Raw genomic sequence first — 25,976 nt, 5'->3', positions numbered from 1 at the left:
GTACAAAGTCAAAAATATCAGTCCTTGATTACTCAGAATCTTTCTATCTATCTAATATCATCTGTTTAGTCATTCATATATTGAAAATTCTATCCAGCTTTCTATGTATTTATATATGGTATCTGCTATTATGTATGTGTCCATTTGTCCATCTACCTTGCTATCTATAAGGAAGTTGACATTATTGTATTGCCATGAATGGAGAGGCAGTCATTATTTTCTACACAGAGTAATTAAGTAATTTCTTTTAATGATTATCATTAAGGCCAGAGGATCATAGTTCCTGTTTTGTCTACAGTTTTTTTTCCAGATCATATTTCAGTAAGCTATATAGCCCACCTTTACTGCTGGGTGGAGTAGGTGGAGGCAACTCTAAATCAAACTGTGAAGGGGATGACATTGGATCTATCCAAACAGTTTATAATTTTCTTATTTATAATTGCTGTTAGACAAAATTCAGCTTAAAAGTAGATATGCAAAAGTAAACAACAAAAAACTCAAGATAAGATAGCAAGATGCCTTGCATATGAATGTGAATACTCAGTGGAGTCTCTGGGCAAGCAAACTATTCTTAGAAGACCTTTCTGGAAGGAGGGCAGGTTGCTGTCCAATGACAAGTTTGCTGCCGAATGCCAATCATCAGATGGAGGAGGGGCAGGATTCATGGCAGAGATAGAGGTTTGTGCAGCACATCAAGCAGAGCCTGGGCATCAGGAAGGTATAAAGGTCTCAGAGGATGAGTTATGAATAAGAATCCAGTTACTATAACTACAGGGCAATAACAAGAATTAAAGGTGAAATGAGTTGAGGTTCGAGAAAACAGGAGGGCTCCTGGTGATGAAACTGCCTGAGCCCAAGGCCCCAAAGCAAATCAGCAATGTGGAAAAGAAGAATTTAACTTGTTCTGACCTTATAACTTTGCTTATAAATCATACTGCCAAATGGTACCACCTATTCCTAAATATATCTGCATGTTATATGCAAGCAAATCACATGGCCACATGTCTGTATATGTATTCTCACCAAGAATTATGTTTCATGTAATTGCAATTATTTACACTTTCTTTAGATTTCTATAGCTCCCTTTGGTTTTGTATCTGATCATATTCACCATTTAACAGAAGACTGAAAAATGTCAGTTTCAATGTGGAAATGTGAAGTTTGATTGCAAACTTATCTACACCTTTTTTTGTGAATGCAATTTCCTTTACCCTGGAGTTATTTAGCAGGCTAAATTTGGTAACTATTCTAATATTAAAAACAATGATTGAATTCAGGATAACTACATTTTAAATTATTCTTGTTGTATACTATCTACTGACCACAACCTTAACAAATATCTCAATGGTATATACTTTTAAGTAGATACTTTAAGTATAGTCTTTTTCTTAACATGCAAAGCAGAAAAAAATAACAGCATATGCACAAGAAATAGGGGAATATGTTTTCTGAGTTTTTGAGCCATCCAGTATTATTTTGTGTGTACATTGTATTTTTTATTATTTATTTTTTCTTTTTGGTGTTACTGGGGTTTGAACTTAGGGCTTCATGCTTGTTAGGCAAGCACTCTACCATTTGAGCCACTCCTCCATCTCTGCATGCTGTATTTTAAACTTGTATAGTAAGGCAGGGCATTAAAATTATAAAAGCGATTCCGAGAGAAAGTTGGTTAAATAAAGTAATAGCAAGACATTTTTCCAAAGAATTAAAAGCAATTTTTTTCACTGAATGTAGCTAAACTCTTTGGAGAGACACAGAAAATGAATATAAACATTCCCATTATATGAATAAAAATATGAATATGTAAGGTAATTATATTGTAAGAATTAAAAATTAAGATAAATTCATGAATCTAAATTAATTTAAAATGGAACATTCATATTAAGTTATAAATATTTTATAAGCCTCACTCATTTATAAACCACTAGATCATATTGCCTATCAGAGACAAAACAGTTTTTCCATTCATTGCTCAGACTCAATATGAAAGGTAAAAAGTATCTATTTGGAAAGAAAGAAGTATAAAAGTTCCAATTTAGAGACGCCTTTTTTTCTATTAAGTTAATAAAATATCATTTAAATTATAATAATGTTAATAAGAACATAAGAAATATATGTAAATACTATTCTAAATAAAGTATAATTAGCATTTTTAAAAAACAAGATTCTTAAGTACAAAATGTTTGCTCCAGTAATCTTATCTCAAATGTAACCTTAAAAAACAATCAGACATGTGGACATGATACAAGGATACTTACTGAAGTGTTATCTCTTATCTAACACTACAGGTTTGGTTTTTAAAATTCTGTTACATTAATGTGATGGAATATTATGCACTACCTATTTTTGAAGACTACAGTAGCATGTGATAATAACAAAAACAGGATACAAAGCAGCAGATGCATGAGTTAGTGTTCTTTGGTTTTAAGCAACAAAACAAAATTTTGCCAAGCATAAGCCAAAGGATATTGTGTAGAAGAAGAAAGGGGAGGAAACAAAATGACAGATAAAGAATCAGATCAAAAAAGGCAGTTTGGGGGACTCAGGAAGTGGGAGCTAGGGCTGGAGGCACTACTCAAGTGGTAGAGCTCCTGCATAGCAAGTATGAAGCCCTAAGTTCAAGCACCAGGAACACAAAAAAAGTGGTAGCTTATGCTAGCCTTTTCTGCTTGCTACCACCTCACTTAAATAATTTTTCTGCCTTTTCACCATTATATTCAAATTCAAAGTATCAGGAGAGAGTTGTATCGGCCAAGTGTCTACTAGTTAACTAGGAAAATTTCACTGGTACTTTTCTTAACCCAGTAGATATACTGGGTTATCATGTGAAAAGATTATTTTCAAACAAAAAAGCTGAGGAAAAATAACAAACTGTTATAAGATAACTCACATGATATGGTTATTTTCTTAAATTTTCTGTTTTCCAAATTCTATGCACTGAGAATTATCTTCTTTTCAGAAGAGTAACATTAATATTCTTAAAATGAATGGTTCCTGGAAAAAAACAAAAATAAGTGAGGAGGTAGAGACTGAGTTGTTACTTTTTACTCCCTAAAACTCACCAATTTAACACAATCCAGTGATGTATTGAGCAGAGTTGTGAAGATCTTTTGTCTAAACCAATACTACATAAAAAGCCTCAAAAATGCTTTGCTCTTTATCATACATTCATATGTCATTCTTTTTGTTTGTTTATTTCTAATGGACAATTGAAAAATAGGCCATTTTATTTTGCAACCAACAAGTTAGTCTTTCATTTAAAAGCTTCACTATTAAGCATCTTTTGTTAATGCCAACTGATTTCTGGAACATTTTATTGAAAAATAAGTGTGTTTTTAATTAATTGTAGCTAGCCTTTAAAATAATAAAAACATTTTTTTTTAGTTTTAACTTTCAAGTTGATTATCCATGATACATTTGCTTTTTCCACTAACTATAGAACAGAATAGTCAACTCAAAAATAAATTCCAAAGAAATTCGACAGGATTTGAAAACTGTTTTTGAAGTTTATTAAAAAGGAATCTCTTAAGCCAGGATCACAGCCTAAGGTGATTGTGAGAAAGATGACAAGCCTGTGAGGAACCCTGCCAGGGAAGTAATAAAAGGACTGATGTTCTATCTTTTGAAGAATTGGAATGGAAGAAGAAAAATACTTACCAGATACAAATAATTGGAATCAATCTTTATGAAACATTTTTTAGAATCTACTTTTTATCTTTAGGCTTATTGAGTTTTCTCATTCTGAAGTGAATAATAATAGTTATTGCTTAAGTGTTTTATATGCATGTTAACTATTACAAATTCTTTAATTATAATATTAAGCATTAAAACTTTTCAAGATACTAGGCAAGTATTGTGTTGGTATGATAGAAGTATCACAGGCCAAATTCAAATAATTTTACTATTGTCATTGTTTTACCATTTTCTGACTTGATGATCTTGGATTATTTATTTAATCTTGATAAGTATTGTTTTCCCTACTAAGAAATAAGATTTACTAGCTCTTGGCATTCATAACTCACAGTGCCATTCAGTGGATTTAAAACTTAGAAAATAACTTTTTATTGAAATAGAGGCAATAATACAGTGTTCATTATTATCATGATAAGTAAAACAATGAGAGACCTGAGTTTCCAAATAACCTTTGGTTTCTGAATTATTAATGTATAATAAATATGTATATTATATATAATTATCAAATCTTGCATTTCAAGCTCGAGTACTATAAGTATCAATAGTAGTTTCACCAAATGAAGGAGTATTATGTAAAACATTACAAATTTTGATCTATATAATTTTTTTAAAAGTTTGACATTTACATCAGCTTCCTATAAATACTTCATGATTTTAGTGCTTATGAGAGGTGACAGATTGACAGCACCAACAATTGTTTATTTCTAGGAAAATGCATCAAAGCGCCACCTCACAACACAGAAGGTCAGTGGTTTGGTCTCCATGGGCTGTTTAATTCTGCAGGGACTCCCAGAAAGGGCCTCACTTGCACTAGTGGTTTTCATGTCACAATCCATTAAGAGTTGAAATGAAGTCTGCTGATTTGCTTTATAGTCTGTGGAATGATGCCATAGAGCAATACTGAGAGCAGAAATAAGCTCTGGGGTAAAAAAAACTTCTACCAAGTGAGCTGGGTGGGCCTGAAGGGTGAACCATGTGACCTCTGTAAGGGGCTGTCCCATCAGAACAGGGATTGTCTAGCTGTTTTTGTAAAGAATCAGATAATGAATATTTTAGACTTTATAATCTTTTTCTCATAGTCTATAGTGTGTGTGTGTGTGTGTGTGTGTGTGTGTGTGTATTTTATATCCATGTAAAAAAATATATAAAAACCATTCTTAGCTGGAGGGCCTTAAAGAAAAAGCAAAGATTGAGTCTGGTACCCTGTAAGTGACAAACAAAGACATCTGCCTGTGTAGATGCCTTGAAATAGAAGCAATAATACAGTTGTTCATTATTATCATGGTAAGTAAAACAATGAGAGAACTGAGTTTCCAAATGACTTTTGGTTTCTGAATTATTGATGTATAATATATATATATGTATGTATATTATATATATAATTATCAACTCTTGCATTTCAAGCTCAAGTACTATAAGTATCAATAGTAGTCTCACCAAATGAAGGAAATATTATGTAAACATTATAAATTTTGCAATGAAAGTATTATGTAAACATTACTGATTTAGTGATTCCCAGAACATGTTATACCTCACCCCAGTCTCCTTAAGCTTCCTCACACTCTGCTCACAGACCCATATAATTCAATAACTAGAACTTTAGAGATCTGACTTAAATTTACCCTTGAAAAAGAAAATTATGTCAGTGAAAAAAATTAAAACCCAATTTTGCCAGTGATTTAAATATATCCATTTCATTCTTTTAAATGAGCTTATCCACTCCTGATTCTTCTCCTGTATTGTGCCCCAAGTGGCAAAGCAAATCACACATAACTGTGAGTGTTCTGGGCAATCGCCCAGACCCCTTCTCTGTTCTTTCCATTGGGGCCTGGAGCAGGTTTCCTTTCCCCAAGTCCTGAATTCTGAAACATTTCTTTCCTTATCTGGAGCAACATTGATTCGGTCATCCTTTATCTCCTATGTTTTCACTTCTAGTCCTTGGCTCTTCAGATTTGTCTATTATGACTTATTTTGCTTTCTTCTCTGGAATTGACACCCTCTTAAGTTTTAAATGAGACCCAAATAATAAAATTCACCTTTCTGAGTGATATGAGAATTAAATGAGATAATCCATATTAGGGGTCTAATTTATAGAAACTGAAAAATCAGTTCTTATTAAAATGCCAAGTAACAGAGGGAAAAAACTTCATGATTCCATGTGTCTGGCAAGGTAGTGGTAGAAAGGTTGAGCTTTGCTGCATTCACTCCTCCTTTCAGAGGGTACAGAAACAGAGGAAGTTAGAAAAATATTTTTTTAATATTTTCTCAGAGAATCAATCCAGCCTTTGGCTCTATTATTTAAATTAGCAACAAAGGTTTTACACAGAGTAGAAAAAGCTTTGCCTTGTCAAGCTTTTAAAGGACTTAGAGAGCAGCAATGCACAGTGCTCTCATTTAAAAGGCCTTTGTTGTTTCCAGATTTTCAAAGTGCCCTTTTCTTTTCTACGGTAGTCCAAACACCTTAGGGTAGCCACACCCCTTCACAATCATTGCTTACCACTTTCCTGTCCTACCCCACCTTCTACATGGGCCCTCTGATCTACCGCAGACACTAAATCAGTCCCTGTTGATAAACATTCTGTGATCCTTTATGCCCATTCTCCAGTGTGCTCTGGCTCTCACATGAAAAGCTCCTCCTTCTTTTACATCTGTTAGGTGAGAATGTTCTTCAGGAACTCTGAAGCCTGACCTACCACTCCTCCTGATTTCTAGACTCAGTTTTTCTTTCTTCTATATTGGAATAACCTTCCGTGCCATCTACATTAGTATTTTGCTCACTATTTTGGAGCAAGTGGTTGGCATATGTGTTTCTCCCTTTTGACTGGGAGTATATCATGGACAGGGTCTTGGTTTATGTATCTTAAGCCGCCAGTATCTAATAAACTACCTGTTGAACTCAATAGTCTGAACTCCAGTGTTTGTTGATCTCATAATTTGTTGAAAAAAAATTGTTTCTTTCTAAATTCTGTGACATTTTCAGAATATTTTTCTTAGATTTTTGTTAGCTTCATGTATATCTCTAGATGCAAACCCCAGTGTGCTTGTTGGATTCTACATCTCTAGCCATGTGTACAATATGCTTTCTGATCAGAGTAGGAGATTTTTCTTTATTGAGTATTTTGATAGGAGCATCAGGAGTTGAAAGTGCTGGATTTACATACATAATTTTGATATGCTGACAATATTCTTGCAATTACAAAACAGTTGTTGCCCATTAATAAATGATAAATGCTAAGACTGGAGATAAAATGTTTCATACCCTCAAGAAGATCTCAGGAAAGAGAAAAAGCAGACAAGTGAACAACCCAATGTGATAAAAGCCATCACACATACAGGCATAGGTGTTATAGTGGGAAATTGACAGGATATGTAACCTAGATTAAAGAAACAGCACATAGGAAGACTGTGTTCCTTATTTATGTATATACACAGCTATCCACTTTCCTATGGTTCCAGAAATCATGAAAAAAATTTCTCCAAACGAAGAGAAGAAACAGAAGAGTCTCTAGTAGGTTTTCTCAAATTCACATCAGGTAAATGACAAGGGGTCACTCATTTAAAAATCCTTAGATGGGATCCTGTTGCCTCCTTTCTGCTAAGCATCATCAAACTTTTTCTTAACATGTATAAGCCATCATAACACAATTTTTAAAAACTCAAGGCACAAGCTGCACACAAATTACTTTTAAGTACCAAAAGGTCTAGGTTTTACAATTGTTAACTTTCCTTCTTATAAAAGGTTAACTTTCCTTTTAACTTTAATTTAAAGTTAATTGTTAACTTTCCTTCTTATAAATACACCAAAAGGAAATAACAATTATCAACCTATATGCACCCAACATCAATGCACCCAAGTTCATCAAATATACACTGAAGGACCTAAAAGCATATATAGACTGCAACACAGTGGTAGTGGGCGACTTTAATACCCCCCTATCACCAATAGATAGGTCATCCAAACAAAAAAAACAATAAAGAAATTCTAGAACTAAATCACACCATAGATCAAATGGACCTAGCTGATGTCTACAGAATACTTCATCCAACTTCTGCACCTTCTCCAAATTTGATTATATCTTAGGGCACAAAGCAAGCCTCAGCAAATATAAGAATATAGAAATAATATCACGTATTCTATCTGATCACAATGCATTAAAGCTAGAACTCAACAACAAAAACAACAGTAGAAAACATGCAAACAATTGGAAGCTGAACAACACATTGCTCAATGATCAGTGGGTCATTGATGAAATAAGAGAGGAAATTAAAAGGTTCCTGGAAGTTAATGAAAATGAAAACATGATCTACCAGAACCTATGGGACACAGCAAAGGCAGTCCTAAGAGGAAAGTTTATAGCCATGAGTGCATATATTAAAAGGACAGAAAGATCTCAAATCAATGACTTAATGCTACATCTCAAACTCCTACAAAAAACAAGAACAAGCGAATCCCAAAACAAGCAGAAAGAAAGAAATAATAAAAATAAGGGCTGAAATTAATGAAATAGAAACAAACAAACTAACAAAACCGTACAAAGAATCAGTGAAACATAAAGCTGGTTCTTTGAAAAAAAATAAACAAGATTGACAGACCCCCGGCAAACCTGACTAAAATGAGGAGAGAAAAAACTCAAATCAGTAAAATTAGAAATCAAAAGGGGAGATAACAACAAACACCACGGAAATCCAGGAAATCATCAGAGACTACTTTGACAGCCTATACTCTAATAAATTTGAAAATCTTGATGAAATGGACAAATTTCTAGATACTTTCAAATTTCACAAATTTGAAAATCTTGAAGAAATGGACAAATTTCTAGACAAAATCTAAAATTGAACCAAGATGATATTAATCACCTGAATAGATCTACAACACAAAATAAAATTGAAGCAGCAATAAAGAGTGTCCCCCCACAAAAATATTTGCCGCCTTTCAAATATTTTAAATCATTCACCATTTCCAGACAACATATCCTAATTTCTCTTAGATGTTTTTCAAGAGCAAGCTTTCAATATCAATTTTCACTAATGGCTCCTACTTCTACTACATCACCATTCTGGAGACTTGGTTTGGTCCTCCTCAAATGTGGCTTCTTTGAACTGTTCTTAGCCCAGTGCTCCAGATGAGAATAAACTTAGAACAGATATCAGAGATTCTTATTCTCCCTTATCTGGTTACTGATTCTATTTTTTTCTTCAAAGGTTGGTCTTCTCTATTGTTTTCATGAATGCTCTTACATAGAGATTAGAGTTGATGTTAATGGTAGAAAGTAGGGAATAAGCTAAGCATACTAGAAGTGTTCCATTTATTCTAGTCAATTTGTATTTTGTTGGTTATGGCTTATATTTATCCCATCAAAATCTTTATTTTTTTTAGTTACAGCATAGTTGGTATGCTGTAATGTAATAGCTTCCCATGCACAATGTATTTTGTTTTAAGATTTGGGAATGATGTTTTATACCTTCACTAATAAGGACTTTTATCCCTACTTGATGACCCGAAGCCTGAGTCTAGGTCCCATACACAATCCTTTTGAGTCATCTATCTAGACATAAGTGACCTTCTTATGTCTTCTGGTATCTATACCTATATCTCTATCAAGGAGATTGTTGCTTCATTATGTTCAATTACATCAAGCCCAGGTAATCTGGAGTTAGGGACATTTGTTTATTAGCTAGACATAAACATTGTTCTAGATCTTACTCTTAAAATGGTGAGTGTATCTGAAACTATCCCCAGTAGACATACTCTTGTGTGATTCCTTTCCCTTGAGTGCAGGAGAAACTAGTGACTTCTATCTTCACAATGAAATATGGCAAAAGTAATAAGATAGCCACTCCTATGATTGTGTTACAGCTATGCAACTCCATCTTAGTAGGTGGAAAGAGAGATTTTTTTTTTTCCTCCTAAGTGAGCTGCCATTTTGTGGGAAGGGATATGAGAAGGTCACATGAAACTGTGGGCAAACTTTAGGAACTGCAAGTGTCCTTTAGGGGACAGCCACCAAGGAAACAGGGACTTTAGTCTTACAACCACAATGAACTAGATTCTGCCAACAATCATGTGAGCTAGAAAGAGGACCCCCAAATTTCTAAAAGGAGCACAGAAAAGCTGAGATCCTAAGCAGAGGGCAGAGTTGAGCCATGTGTGAGTCCTGACTCTCAGAAACTGGGAAATAACATAACTATGCTATTTTAAGTCACCAAGTGTATGGTAATTTGCTATGCAGGATATAGAACTAAAGCACTTCAGTGTACTTACAGGTTTTTGAACAACTCAGCATCATGTTGTACATGACAACCTGACATATGGTTTCTGTTCAGTACCTTCAAAGTCATGTTGATAACTCTGAAATCAGCATGCTTACTAAGTGCCACAGTAGCCAATATGTCCAAAGGAAGATGAGGCTTACAGTCTGATTTTTAAATCAGAAACTACTCAACCACAACAACAGCCAAAAAAAAAAAAAAAAAAAAACACTATAGTCTATAGTCCATGTGCTCTAAAAAGTCAGAGGAAGAAAGGATTCAAGGACTTTACAGAGCAAAATATGAACTCCAACTGCTAAGTAGGTAGCTAACACCACTTTAAAGTCTCTGTTCCTGGTACTATCAAGAAGAAGGAAAAAATTTCACACCTAATTGTTGGTTTTTAAGAATTTATAGAATTATAAGATCATTCTACTATCTAACTATACTGCAAATACATAGAAATGAGATAATATATGAGAATATCTAGCCCAGTAACTGACATAGAAGTACAGGAAAAGTAATCTTAATAAGATGAAACACTAATTATGTTTATAATGCTGTAACACTCTGCAAGTAGTAGAAGGTTCCCAAAAAGCCTCTGAAAAATAGTTTCTGCTTGGTAGTGAGAGGGTGGGGGAGAGAGGAAGGGGACAGGGAGTAAGGGACGGGGTGAGGGGAGGGGGGAGAAATGACCCAAACATTTTATGTGCATATAAATAAGAGAATAAATAAATAAAAGAGCAATACATGGCAGAACAGCACAACCTGAACAGCATCCCATCATGTAATGGTACCTTGGAGCTTTCCCATGTCATTCACCCCAAAGAACTGGTCATGAGTACTCCCCAAGCCCTCTATGCATCCCTGCAACCAGCTGTCACGCACACGAAACTCTTTAAGGTGGAGGAAATATAATCTTTCTCAGGAGTTGCCACTTACAATGAAGACGGTTTCTTATGGTTCCAGTCAGCAACTGGAGGCACAAGGGGCAGAGGACAGCAAGTCCCTCCACAGGTACTATCTTCCCCAACCCCCTACAACCCATCTGAAAAGCCAAGTAAACTGTGATGAAGGGTACTCCTAAATGAAGAATTTTTCCTACAAGACATATTAATTTGTGATCAATAGAGCTAAAAGGGCCCCTTTCAGAATGTTTAAGTACAACTCAATAGGTAAATCTCTGCACAGTCACTCATTTCCTGTCAGCAACTAGGGAACCTACAATACTCAATACACATGCTACACCCTCTGTAAATAAAACCCCATTCCTCACCCCTTTTAAATTTGCCTGGCACTGTGTAGCTATCTTAAACAAGCAAAAATATCATTTTTTTCTTTCTTTTGCAAAATTAGAGAACAGGAGGGGAGAACAGGTCCTGCCTCCTGGGGGCGTGGAGGGGGGCATGGATTGCTGCCAGTGGGAAGGGGAGGAGGTGGAAAAGGGTGTAAGAGGGTGAATATAGTGTAAAACTATGTACACACTTATGTAAATGGAAAAATGAGACCTGTTGAAACTATTCCAGGAATTGGGTGGAAGGAGAATGATGGAGAGGGTAAATTCAAGTATGATATATTATAAGAACAAATAAAAAAGATTAAGTACATTTAATTTTCTTCATTTCAAGTCATAATTTAAATGACTTTAATATCTTAGAAATTGCTTCTGACTCCCCAAGGCAATAGTTACCCTAATTCATCTTCATATAGTATTCTGTTTATAGTTCACATTATATTCTACCTACCACTAAATGTTCATCCTTTCCCAATGTTATGATATTGTCCCTATGATAGAGATAACACATGTGATATATATACTTATATTTGTGTATTAATTTAGAGCTTGACTCTTTATAGAAATTCAATATAGTTTTGTAAATGAACAAAATGCATCCAAATTGAGGAAGATTTCCCCAAATCAGAAATTCAGTCAGCATCACAAAAGTGGTAAACCACAAAGATAATTACAGCTTGCTTTCAAAGCTGTGCATTAAACAAGAATCTTCTTACCCCAATTAGCAGCTATCACTTTGAAATGAAACCTAGCACATTTCATGAAAAAATAGTTATTTGAGAGGCTTATTTATTATGTAACAGAATCTCCACCAATATGATGGTTTAGAATCATGTTCTCATAAAATAAAGTGGTGCAAGGAATAAAGTACTGCAATATTTCGACAACCTAAGTTAATGGCCCAGACTTCTTTTATGACTAGACATGTAGAGAATCAGCATCAGTGAGTGCTGTGGAAAGAGAAACCTCGGGAGATCTGATGTCAAAACAAGTCGAATGGCCAATGTTTCAGCTTAAATTTTTCCCAGTACCGTTAGCCAGTTCAGAGCAGGTTAAATATCAGTTATTTAGCACTTGGTGTGCCCAGAGCTCTTTAAAACACTAAATAATCCATCATCTCTCCAAAATCCCTGTGAGATGGGTAAGAATTATCATTCATCCTTTACAGATGGAATATTTGAAATGTAAAATAGCATATCCAAGGCCAGACAGGAACTCAGCACCATGATTAAATAAAAACTCCAAGTTCCCAACATCTAAGCCTTGGCAAAGAATTTTGTCACATTGCCATTTTATATAGAGAGCATGGAAACCCAAGGGGGAGGCATAAGACAGAACTGTGAATTTTAAAGAAACATGGAAATCTATTTGACTCAGGCTGAAGTTAATAGGTAATCAGCCGAATTCTTCCCCCTTCTGTCCAGTAGTAGTTATCTGTCAGACCAGCAATTTAGGTAACTTAGAATGACCTAGACAGACTGAATGCTGACAGCAGTAGCAAGAAAAAAATTACGGGACAGCAAGAACTTGCATGCTGTCATCTATGCCTTCGGGGAAGGTTTTTTTTTTTAAAAAAAAAAAAGTATTAGTGCTAGTAAGGTATTTACCTATGTTGGGTTATTCTCTACACTGAGAATAAAGTTTCATGACCCATGGCAGAATTTTATAACCAATTTAAGGAAGTTGTTCTTCCAGGAAGGTCTTCTTTTCTCAGGGTTCCTTGAGCCACATTTCTTGTAGCATGATTTTATATCATTCTGACTCTGTTTAATGACTAATCAATGAAAAACTAGGTGTGTCCCACAAATCAAGCACTAGACAAGAGTTTGCACCTTGCTTGCCTCACAGGAGTCAAAGTTTAGTGCATAAATTTATTGTTGAAAGATCCAAGCAAGAATAGCTTATAGCTCCAGTAGTAATTTATCTTCCCACAGAGATGCTCAAGCTTAATAGCTGATAAGAAGGCAATGGGAGAAGGACAGCACTGGACATAAATGAAATGTCCTGCCCTAGTGTTCTTGATGTAGGTGGTTTTGCTTCTGATTCTGTGAATCAGAATAACTACCTGCTGAGGGGCAGAGTAAAGAAGAGAGCTGAGAATAAGTCACAGTAACTATTGGCTGAAGTAATTTCCTATATCGGGAAGCCCAGTAACCTAACTATCCCCCCAAGTGTTTCCCTTACCTGCGCACTTGACACACCGTTGCAGTCACGAAAGAAAGAAATGGCAAGGAAAGAGATATTGCCTCCAGTTATCCAGAGTTGGATTATTCATGTGACCATCTGACATTTGGTGACAGACAACACATGGATAACAGAAGTGAGAACATGGCTCTCATGTCTAAGTGTAGTTTAATTTGCATAGTATTTTAGATACATTCCTACAGGAGATCCCTCATTTCTCTGGGAGGGAAGAGGGGTAGGGATTATTACCTCCAATCTTTAAAGGGTGAAACTAAAGTTCATTAGGCTTCTGTGACTTTCCTGGCATAGCACAGGTGGTAGGTGGTGGAGCAAGGATGGGACTCCAGAACCTCAAGTCAAAGCTATTTTGTTTCTATTTCCAGCTCTCTTTACAGAGTTAGCTAGCTTTCTTGCCCCTCCCATTAAATCAAAGAAATTTATATTCAATCAAATGAAGAAGAGATCTAGATTATCTCTTGGGATCTTTCCAATGGCAGCTTTCAGTCACTATACTAGTTGCTATAGCCCTCTGAGACCAGCCCAAGAATCCAGGAAGTAGATTTTCACATCTTTTTCAGATCATTTGGAAGCAGCAAAAATTATGGGTTTTTGGTGGGGACTAGAGGATCACATTCTATGAGAGATCATGAATTGTCATAATACTCATTTTTCTTTTGATGCCAATGTGGTTTGAACTCAGAGCTTTAGTGGGTTTTTTTTGGGGGGGGTTGTTTTCTTGTTTTTGTGTGGGGTATAGGGCCTAGCACTTTTTACCTAGGGTCAGCATTGGACACTGATCCTCTTATCCACACCTCTTGTGTAGCTGGGATTATAGGTATGCACCACGAACCCTATATAACACTCGTTTTTTATTTATTTATTCAAGCAGTTTGTGCCAGGAGCAAAGAGGTTACCATCAGAGAAAACGCAGGTATTAAATGAGGAAGTTTCTATTGCCTTAATTCCAACAATGATAATAATAAATGACCATGTCCTGGTTACCAGTTAATATGCAGCAAACTTATCAATGAACAAATCACAGGTTGTTAAGAGAAAATCATGGAAGAAAAAAAAACCAGTTTTGTAGATAGAAATCATTATTTTTATTATTTGAGTTAACAGGAATAAAAACATTTAGAGGAGGCTGTAAGAAACAGGAGAAGAAGAAAAAAAACTGAAAAGAAGAATCTGCTGTCTCCTTGCTGGTTGTCTATTAAAAAAAATAGAGAGTTTTCATGAACCTCTGTCACTCTGGGCAGAAGACTGACTTACAGCTCAGGTGTGCATTTGCCTGCTTAAATCTGCCACTGTTCCAAACAGCTTGCCATGCTCTATATATAGAAATGACTTCACCCTGTGTTGGAATGCAGCATCTGTTCAGCAGTGCACACTGATATGCTACAAAGACTTAGGCCATATCTAATTGAGCACTTCAATACTGCAGAGATAGGCGCCTTAGAAATATTTAGATGAAATACCTTCAGCCAGATGGAAGCTAGCCAGGATACCAGGATAAAATCTTCATCTCTCAGGACTGTCAGTGAGTCTTGGCATGGGTGGGGAGCACCATGGAGGAAGCTGGTATCTGGAGAGGTGCCTTTTTATCCAACATGACACAAAGAATAACAGAGAGTTAACAGGGAGTAAGAGACATCAGAATTTTGCTGCTTCTTCCTTTTCCCTGTGGCAGATTAAACAGAGCCTGCACTCTGTGAAAACAATCTGAATGTTAATAGTGCATACATATCAGGAAGACTGTTGGGTTTAAGATTCTTTTCCCCAATGCCGCTCCCTTCCAATTCCCAGCTTTCCAGCCTCAGAACTTGGTTGGCAGGCTTCTCTGCACAGGATCTATTGATAATCTTGCTGGAAGAAGCAACTAGCCATTATAGGTGACTGAAAAATGGCCAGAAAGCACTTTTCCAAGCTTTAGTATCAATGATCCACATCACTTCAGAAACCTCCATTGTTTTGTGGGGCTTCACTCTTCCAAACTGTAATTGCTGGGGAGGGCGGGGAGAAGGGTCAACACTGGAGTTTGAACTCAGGGCCTCACACTTGCTAGGCAGGTGCTCTAACACTTGAACCACTATGCCAGCCTCACCAATCTATAAATTTTAGAGACTGGTAGATTTAACTTCAAGTTTTCTTCCAACTCTGAAAGAACCCATGTAAATGTCTTTCACAAAAGTTACTCCATTTTTTTCTCTTGGAGGACAGTAAGAATGAGAAAAAAAGATCAGGCAGTATATGATAAAGAAAACATCTTGCACTGGCATGCAATTTGTTTAGATAGCTTATCATTTGATATTGACCTTTAAGCCAATTCAGTTATTTTCATTTTGATGAATCAGAGAGAAAAAAAAGTGGCTTATCTATGTCAATTAGTAAAAAAAATATAAAAATTGAATGTATCTGTATTATCAATTATGAAGGATCACTAATATACCACTGCCATTGCCTCTCTCAGTGTATCATTTACATAAGGCTGGGAAAAATACTTCTGACTAGGAATAATGAGCCTCCAGCTTTGAGTCAGATCAGTGTCTGGATTAGGGATTGAAAATAAAAGCCATGGTTCTTGCCCTCGAGGTTCACAGTCTAGTGGGAGAGCTGGCCTAGTGATCCAATGCTTATCATACAGTGTAATAAAACATTAAACGGGGCATTAATTTCATGTCTGGAGAAGTAGAAAGCTGAAGTCAAGGAAAGATATGTAGAAGCTGATGGTATCGGTGGGAAAGAATGCACAGACAAAAGGACAGGGGAACAATGTAAAGAACATCTAGGAAGGTTTTAGAAATGAGAGGTGGTGTGTGAGAGGCTGGAATTTAGAGTGGCTGTGGTAAGTGCTGGATCTAAGAGTGGTAAGATACAGGATGGCTAAATATTTGAATACCAAGATGGAAAAGTTCATAGATAGTTGGATGGGAGAATCTGCTGCTCAGAGAGGAGGACAAGATGTAAATGCCGATAAGCAAAGCCATGGGGCTTCACCTGGTGCTCTGTTCAGTACATTTGTCTTTCTCCTTTTCCAATGCTTTAGTTTTCTGAAAGTCACTGAAGACCCAGCAGTGTAAATCACAACCACTCTGGACAGAGTTGCTAGGGTATTTGGAATTTGAAGGAAGAAAACTCTGTGAAAGGCTGTACCTTTGGACCACTGTTCTAAGGACATAAATGTTAGTTAGACAATTATCATCAGGAAGAAGGAAGAAAATGATGAGAGTCAGAGACCAAGAAAGCAGAGCTCAGGTGGAGTGGAAGTCAAAGTTCCCGGTGTTTTACTTGAGCTCAGAGGAAACTCAGGGATCAGTGGCTGTCATGCCGTTGTTTCTAAGTGAAAGAGTTGTTCAGAAAACTTCTATAAATTTGTTTATAAAGCTTAACACTATCCGAAAACATGTCAAAAAGTGATAAAAATTATGATCACTTTTTAAATATAAAAGAAAATCCTTCAAAGTAGAGAAAATACCATTAACCATTTCACCACTTTAAACTGTAAATGAAGTTATAAAGTTTGGTTTCACATCCTGCAAATTATCAAGTAAGTTGTTTTCCAAAAAACAAAAGAACATTAACAAAGTGAAAACAGGCAAATATCACCTGTGTGAATGCTAAAGGACAATCAGAAGAGCAAAATTCATTGAATGTTAAGAAAACCAGGATGGTTTTAATTACATTAAAAATATTAGGCCAGGTTTGGTTATGCAGGCCTGAAATCTCAGCATTTGGGAGGCTGAGGCAGAAGGATCAGAAATTCAAGTCTGTCCTGGACTACATAGTGAGTTTGAGTCCAGCCTAGGCTACATAGCAAGTTCCAAGCCACCTTGGGATATATTGTGAGAACCTGTCTCAAAATAAACAGGTAGACAGACAGACTGATAGATAAAATAATTTTAACTAAAGCAAAAATAACTGGTAAGTGTATTTTTCAATTATCAGAAAAACATATTATATTAATATATACATCTTTCAATTCTCACCAGATACTGTGTGGTGGATACTCTCAGCTCCTTTTTTAAAATAAACGAAATTCAAAAAGATTAAGTGTTTTATACAAAGCCACTCTCATTTTATGGAGTCCAGATTAGATGCTATGCTACTTAATTTCAACAGCCACCTGACCACTATCTATTTTTGTACAGACTGCAAGGCTAAAATGTTTTTTAGCTTTTTTACATAGTTGGAAAAAAAATCAAAAGAGGAATAAATTTTGTGACACATGAAAATTATATGAAATTTGAATTTCAGTGTTGATACAGTTTTATTGAAACACTGATACTTTCACCTATTTACATATAGTCAACGAATGTTTTTGCTAAAGAGTGGAGCAGAATAATTAAGACAGATATTGAACGATATGTGAAACAATGTAGATAAACATCTTCAAGGATAAACCAAATTCCAGACTCACTAAATGTAACATTGCAGTCCTTTACTTTTAAGGAAAAGACTTACGCCATCATAAGGATAATGACAAATAGAATTGTGCACACAAACTTTAGCCATATGCTGGTATGAGAGGTGGGGATCTCCAAAGGGCCCACATGCTAAAATACAGGATTTCAGAGCAATTGGCCTGATTCACAATAGCTATATACATTATATCACATCAGCCAAACATTCAGAAACCTAATTTCTCCAAGCAAAAGTGATTATACACATTTGAATAAACATACAGAAATACTAAGACAGGTTAGTTCTGACTCTGAGACCTCATAACTATTTCACTGATTGCTACGTATATTCATTTTGGAAACATTTATATTTTATGCTCAAGATACTACTTAGGCAAGGCACTAATTTATGGACTGCTGTGCCATGCTAGGGGTTTGGTTTTATCTGATGGTGATGGGGAGCCAGAGAAGATTTTCAAATTGGGGGTGACAAGGGGGTTCTGAAAGGGAAGGAGTCAGCTGATGAATGGTAATCTAAAAAGGCCAGATGTGTAGAGGAGAATAAAATGACACCAAGGAAAAGGGATTAGAAAGTTCAAGATGAAGGACATAATTTGTAGTGTTACAACAAAAATTCTATAAGCAAGGTATTGAAAAGCACTGGATTGGTCATGTAGAAGGAAGGTTATTAGTGATTCAGCAAGGCCAGATTTAGAGAGTAATAAGGTAAGTCATTAGTCTGAGTGGACTGAAGAGTGAACTAGAAGAAGTTTTATTCTTATTAGAGAAGAGTGAATTAGAAGAATTCATAGATTATTATTCTTAATAGAGATTTGGAGAACCCAGGAAAGAGATTGAACAGTTGCTTAATGAAGATGCAAAGGATAAAAGAATTGTTTTTCTTTTGGGGGAATCAGGATGGAGAAGTTCAGAAATGCTTACCATGTTTAAAGATGAGGAGAACGAGTGGAGTAGGGGGAGGTGAGAGATATTAGTTGAAAAGTCCATATTAAATAGCTCATGGAGCAAGTTTTAGCAGGAGTGGAAGAAGATGGAGCCATATGGACTGTCAGAGTTTAGATTTGAGCAAAAATGTGAGGCACCCTTTCTTCTCACTCTAGGCGGGGAAGGAAGTGAATTTGATGGAAGCTGTGAACTAGTTCATATGGCTGTGTGTGCAAAGAACTTACAGGGAATTTAGCCATGTTTTGATTTTCTATATGAAAAAGGAGGCAGGGTGACTGGAGGAGGGTAAAAAGGTAGAAGAGAAATGAGACTTCTGAGAAGACCCATGATTTTTATAAAGTGTAGATTCTTGAGATGAAAAGCAGGTATTTCCTTCTTGTCACTGTCATTTAAGCATCATGGAAGCACCTTTAGAATCTGCAAAGTGACTTTCTCAAAAGGACTTTGAATATTTGCTGCCACTGTCAGATGTTTCACCACGGCTTTCTTTTTTTCATCTTTTTCTTGTGTTATTTGCCAACTTCCATGCATCATATATTTTTGTTCCCAAGATTACATAACTTTGGGGAGGACTTTTTTGTGCACCTAATTCAGCTACCAGCCTCAATCATTGCTTAATTCCCCCTGGACCTTCTGTTTTGGGTTATCATCCTTTTACAAGTACCCTTTTTTTTTTTTTTTCAGTTTTATGTGAAATTCAGTTTAAGGACTTTATTTTTAAGAGCTTATTATGGGGGAAAAAATGTCTTCCATTTTTAACATTATACTGCCCTCTAGAGTAATAAAGGTCGAATAGTACTAACAAAAGAATACAACAAGATAATTGGTATGGTAAGACTTATTTTGAAAATTCCAGTAATCCTCATTAGGGAAGTACTCATTTAGGAAAATGTATTTTTACTTGAATATATAATTGAAATAAATAATTGAATTTCCATTCATAGTCACATGGGAAACAGATACAAAGAAACTTTCTAAATAGTCTTAGCTAAAATATAACATTTTTCAAATAAGATAGGCTTATAAATAAGCAGCCATAGCATTCTATTTGGAATTTATATAGTATCGTTTCTCTAAAGGATGTCAATATCTTGAATAATAAAACAAATAAAAATTGTCTGATTTTTCAGACATATCAAGAAAGGTTAAAAGAGAGAAAGAGAGAGAGAAAGGAGTTGAGGAAGGTCAAGTATCATTATGATTAAAGAAAACAGATAATGAAACAGCTAAGAAGTAGATTGGAGCGCCTTCTCTGTTGCCATTCCGCTATATTCCCCACTTTCTTAGTGAGAACTTGGAGGCCCCGAGAAAGCTCGCTGTGATTTGCAAACTCAGATCTGACTCCCAGTTTAGTATCTTCATTGCTTAATACAATTTTTCTTACTAGGGAGATAACTGATAGGAAACAACTGAGCTGTTCATTGACAATGAGAGGTAGTTTCAATGACAGTGATGAGGGGTATCAGACATGTAGCTTCAGTTTCATGATGCTATTTGAAAGTGCCATTTAAAGATGGAACTTGAGTGTACTATAAAAATATATACTTAAAGAAGGAACTTGAGGTTTCTGAACTCAGTTAACTGGTAAGACTTTTTTCCAAGGAGCTCCCACCCAGGTCATGAAGAGAACATAGAAGTGTCTGATATAGCACTTCTATACCCAGTGCTTCTGACATAGACCAGAAGATTCCAAGTGCCATTTAGCTGAGAAGGCTAGGACACGTGTTAGTGTTCCAAGTTTATTCATACTCTCAACCACCAGGAAGATAAGCATAAATAACCGTGTTCTATAAATTAATGTTCAAAGGTATTAAATATTATGGGCTCTATGTTTGTTTGAAATAGCAAAACTGAGATTTGAACCCGTGTTATCTGATTTTAAATCCCATTCACCCACCCTTCTTTCAGTGAGTATCTCTCATGAAACTACTTCAACACTGAGGCAAAGCTTATGACAAATGATTTGTGTAGGAGTAAGTTTTGTTTCTTTTCTAAACAACCTTTCATAATTACTAGACTTGAAACCAGTCACTAAAGAACTCCTAAACCACTGGATCATCCATCTGTCTTGATAGGATAAAGAAATGCCTATCCATATGAAGTCATTTCCCATCGGGATATTTGAAGACTGTTCCAGAAATTTGACAGTAGGAAGTGAGCCTTTCAAAATGAAATTAGACTCCAAATGAGACCTGATTTTGAAGCTTTTCTAAGTAGAAACACAGACTTAGCATCCTCTTTCTCTCCAATCATAATATGCCACATTGTTCAAAACCTTGCACACAGCTTGTTATCTCCCAGATACACAAGTATTCCTTGGGATAATTCACTGCATTTTCCAACTGGAAAATAAAAGGTGCAGAACAAGCCTGGGCACAAGCAGAAATGGATTTGTGCTTGTTTTGACCCTCTTCTATATGTATTCTCTCTTATCTTCTGTATTGATGCTACATAAGTTCTCATCAACCATGCATTCCCATCCTGATCTCCCCCAAAATCATCTCACACAAAATTCAATAAATACTAAAATGCAAATGGGACAGAAAGCATCAAATTCTACTTAACTCAGAGGAATACATATTCTACAGATACCAAGGCTTTAAACAAATGGGAAGAAAATCCATCATGGTGATTGTGGCTTTCTTTTGTGGAGATGACAAATCTTACTGCCATCTTCTACAATACTGCCTCCTTTTATCATCCCAATGAAGCACAAAAGCTCTACTCAAACCCCAGAAATGTCCAGAAGGAGGAAAAAAACTTATTTCCTAATCTGAGAGAAGTTAGAAGAAATAAAGATCTTCATTCATTCCCTAGGTACTTCAAGAAACACACCACCACAATATTTATTGAGTGCCCATTGCATATCATTCACTAACTCTCCCATATGTACTATTTGACTTATCTCATCTTAATCTTCCTCAGACTCTGTGGAAGGGGTAATTCATCCCCACTGTAATTGTTAAGAACCAAGCAGCTTTGATTGACAGAGTTGGAAGCAGAATTCAAGATTTTAAAAACATCCTTACTTCACCAGTGGCACCTATGAGTGAACTGGTGAGTTTCCTTGTTGATATTCTCGCATGTGAAAAATATTAGCACTGTAACTGTATCCCTAGATATTGGCTCTAGATTAAAACTTCATGGGTTCAACCTGTACTGTACTATTGACTAGGGGCATGACTGTGGTCAAGTATTTAACTTCTCTGAGACTCAGTTTCCTTATTTGTGTTAGAATACTAACCTTGTAGAATTATTGTGAGGACTGACTAAGATAAACCCCATGAAATGCATGGACAGTGACTGAATAACTGTTAAGCATCATTGCCATTAGTGGCTAGGTCAGGAGTAGCTAGTGTATGCTTCATGCACATCAGCTCTGATGGAGTGGAGTAACTGTGGGAAGACTGGCCTGAGAATTTACAGTAGGCCTCTCAAGTCTTGTGTCTGACTCAGCCCTAGGAGCAGAATGTGGCTGAAAACACCCCATATGCAGCAAATAGGCTTTTCTGAACTTAGATAATACCTCCCAGTGTTTTGCACAAAATGGTTCTTTTAAAAATGAATGATTGAGTAAATAGATAAATAAATTAAAGAATCCACATAAGGCCTATCCAATGTATACCTGTACATTAGCTGAATCTAATCTCAAATTTCCTTAGTCTTCCTTTTCAATTTCTTAATTACAGGCCACAATAGGTATTTTCTCTGAAATGTCAAGAAATCTCAGAGGAAAGGCATTACAAATACACATCATCTTTCTTTGTATACACAGTAACAGGCCAAATGGACTTGCAGCTTTAGTATCTTATTACTTTAGGACTGGAGCATGTCCCACTGGAGTTTTCCTGAATGGAACCTGTTTGTAGAATGTTGAAAGTGACATTGTACATAAAAGCGAGCCACTGTAGTTCTCAAACTTGTGTTTGTCCATAGTAAGTCCATGCCAGAGTATCAGAGTATTGAGTTTTCAATATAAAAATGAAAATCCTATTTTCTGGCCTTTAAGCTTTGTCCTTCATCTCTGAAAGATTGCCAGGTTAGTTTCTGAAGGAGATATATATATATATATATATATATATATATATATATCTCCTTAATCACAGATAAATAACTTTCAGACTCACGATGCAAAGACATTCAATTGAAGAGACTTAGAAAAATAAGGGAAGTTAGAAAAGTCTCTTACGAGGAACTTTGGAGAAAATTACTGAAAACGCTATAAAAGAGAATCTAACGATAAACTAAGCTATTTGAGTAAAAGAAAACCAAATCAATAGAATGCATCTTTAGTTGCTCTTTTTGCTTCTTTCTCTGAGACTAGGAAAAAACCAAATTGTTTCATATCTATTATTATTCTTTGCACTGTGTATATATAACCAGAGTAGAGAGATACCATGGTGTAGGTTAAGACTCAAGAGAGAAAACAACAAAAGAATAAAATATATGGGAGTGGTTTATCTAAGGAAAGTCCACATACACATACTTTTCAAACTGAATTTAGTATAAAGAGATGAAAGTGAGGCTCACTGTACAACCACAAGTCTCCCAAAACACAAACTTATTTATAGTCATATTTCATTATCAACAGAGAAGAATATCTAACAAGCCTTAATACTTTACTTGTGTTGGTATAAAAAATACATGGGTAATTTATAAATAATGGAAATTTATTTTCTCACAGCTCTTGAGACTAGGATGCCCAAGATCCAGGTACCAGTACCTGGTGAGGGCCTCATTGCTGTGTCACACACGGCAGGGTGCAGATGGCTAGAGAGAGCAAATGCTGTCTCTTCACATGACAGAACATCAGAAGAGAAAGAATCCATGCCTACAACTCCTTTTGGCAATGACATTAGCCCTTTCCAGAGGGCAAAGCCCTAATGGCCCTTCCTAAAAGGCCCCTACCTCCCAACGCTGTGGTATTGAGGATGAAGTTTCTAACAGATGAATTTGGGGGACACATGAAGACTATAGCAATAACCATTTTGGAAAAAGATATTTGGAACCAAAAGACCCAAAACTTTCTGTTTGGGTTACATGTGTGGCATTGGATTTCTGTAGGGTACACTTTGGGAACTACTGGTATGGATATGATATAAAATTCCTGGTGATATGTGAACATAAAGTAATTACTACTTGTACACTTTTGTGGCTTTCAATGTACTTCCATGTACTTTTATGCATTTAATTCTCAAATTATCCTATAAGGTCAGTATTAAAATATTCATTTCAAAGATGTAGAATCAAAAACCTAGAGAGGTTAAATAACTTGTCCAAAGTCTCATAAGTAATTATAGGCAGTCAGGACTCAGGGCTAGAATTTTAGGTTTAAATCCTGTGCTATTTTAGTAGAAATAGCAATAACTAAGCAGGAAAAGAAGGTTTGGGGAATATATACCAACTTTCTTTTAAGGAGTTTTACTCTGTTATAGGGAGTCTCATTAATCACTCAACATTTCAAAGAGGTAGGTGAGAAATTACTGTATTTCCATTTTGTAGCATTCATTCTTCTATTTCCCTTCAAAGTAAACCCCAAACAATGTTTGCTGTTTCTTAAAGAATATAGTCTACAGAACCAATTAAACATAAGCTACTGCTTATGGTTTAAGCTGAAAGCCCTGAATGGCTGAAAGAAGAAATGGGCAAATCAGTGCCTCAACATGGTATCACTGTCAACACTCACCTGCTGAAGGGATACAGCTCTGACCTCTGTGATTACTTGGAGTCAGATCCTGCCTCTGTTGTCAAAGCGGTCTAGAAGGAGAGAGGTCACTAGGCTAAATTTTAAATTATTTTAGTAAGAACAACTACAGTTCTTTAAAGATTGGCAATAAAGTGAAGATTCTTAGAAAAATAAAACCCAAACAGAATTGAAGAGTCTCTGCCTGGTGGCCATGTAGATGACAGATGTTAGTCAGCTTGATCTTTTTTTTTTTAATTTTTATTTTATTCATATGTGCATATATTGTTTGGGTCATTTCTCCTCCCTTCCCCCCACCCTTCGCCCCCACCCCCACCCCTTGCTCCCTCCCTTACCTCCCCTTACCAGGCAGAAACTATTCTGCCCTTATCTCTAATTTTGTTGAAGAGTGAGTACAAACAATAAATAGGAAGGAACAAGGGTTTTTGCTAGTTGAGATAAGGATAGCTATACAGGGAGTTGACTCACATTGATTTCCTGTGCATGTGTGTTATTTCTAAGTTAATTCTTCTCAAACTAACCTTTTCTCTAGTTCCTGGTCCCCTTCTCCTATTGGCCTCAGTTGCTTTAAAGTATCTGCTTTAGTTTCTCTGCGTTGAGGGCAACAAATGCTATCTAGTTTTTTGGGTGTCTTACCTATCCTCACACCTCCCTTGTGTGCTCTCGCTTTATCATGTGATCAAAGTCCAATTCCTTTGTTGTGCTTGCCCTTGATCTAATGTCGGCATATGAGGGAAAACATACAATTTTTGGTCTTTTGGGCCAGGCTAACCTCACTCAGAATGATGTTCTCCAATTCCATCCATTTACCAGTGAATGATAGCATTTCGTTCTTCTTCATGGCTGCATAAAATTCCATTGTGTATAAATACCACATTTTCTTAATCCATTCGTCAGTGGTGGGGCATCTTGGCTGTTTCCATAACTTGGCTCTTGTGAATAGTGCTGCAATAAACATGGGTATGCAGGTGCCTCTGGAGTAACCTGTATCACAGTCTTTTGGGTATATCCCCAAGAGTGATATTGCTGGATCATATGGTAGATCAATGTTTAGATTTTTAAGTAGCCTCCAAATTTTTTTCCAGAGTGGTTGTACTAGTTTACATTCTCACCAGCAGTGTAAGAGGGTTCCTTTTTCCCCCCACATCCTCGCCAACACCTGTTGTTAGTGGTGTTGCTAATGATGGCTATTAAAACAGGGGTGAAGTGGAATTTTAGTGTGGTTTTAATTTGCATTTCCTTTATTGCTAGGGATGGTGAGCATTTTTTCATGTGTTTTTTTGGCCATTTGAATTTCTTCTTTTGAGAAAGTTCTGTTTAGTTCACATGCCCATTTCTTTATTGGTTCATTAGTTTTGGGAAAATTTAGTTTTTTGAGTTCCCTATATATTCTGGTTATCAGTCCTTTGTCTGATGTGTAGCTGGCAAATATTTTCTCTCACTCTGTGGGTAGTCTCTTCAGTTTAGAGACCATTTCTTTTGTTTA

This window comes from Castor canadensis, chromosome 5 (genome assembly GCF_047511655.1).
Source record: "Castor canadensis chromosome 5, mCasCan1.hap1v2, whole genome shotgun sequence".
Lineage (NCBI taxonomy): Eukaryota > Metazoa > Chordata > Mammalia > Rodentia > Castoridae > Castor > Castor canadensis.
The sequence above is the reverse complement of the archived record's forward strand: the minus strand, read 5'-3'. Positions refer to the sequence as shown.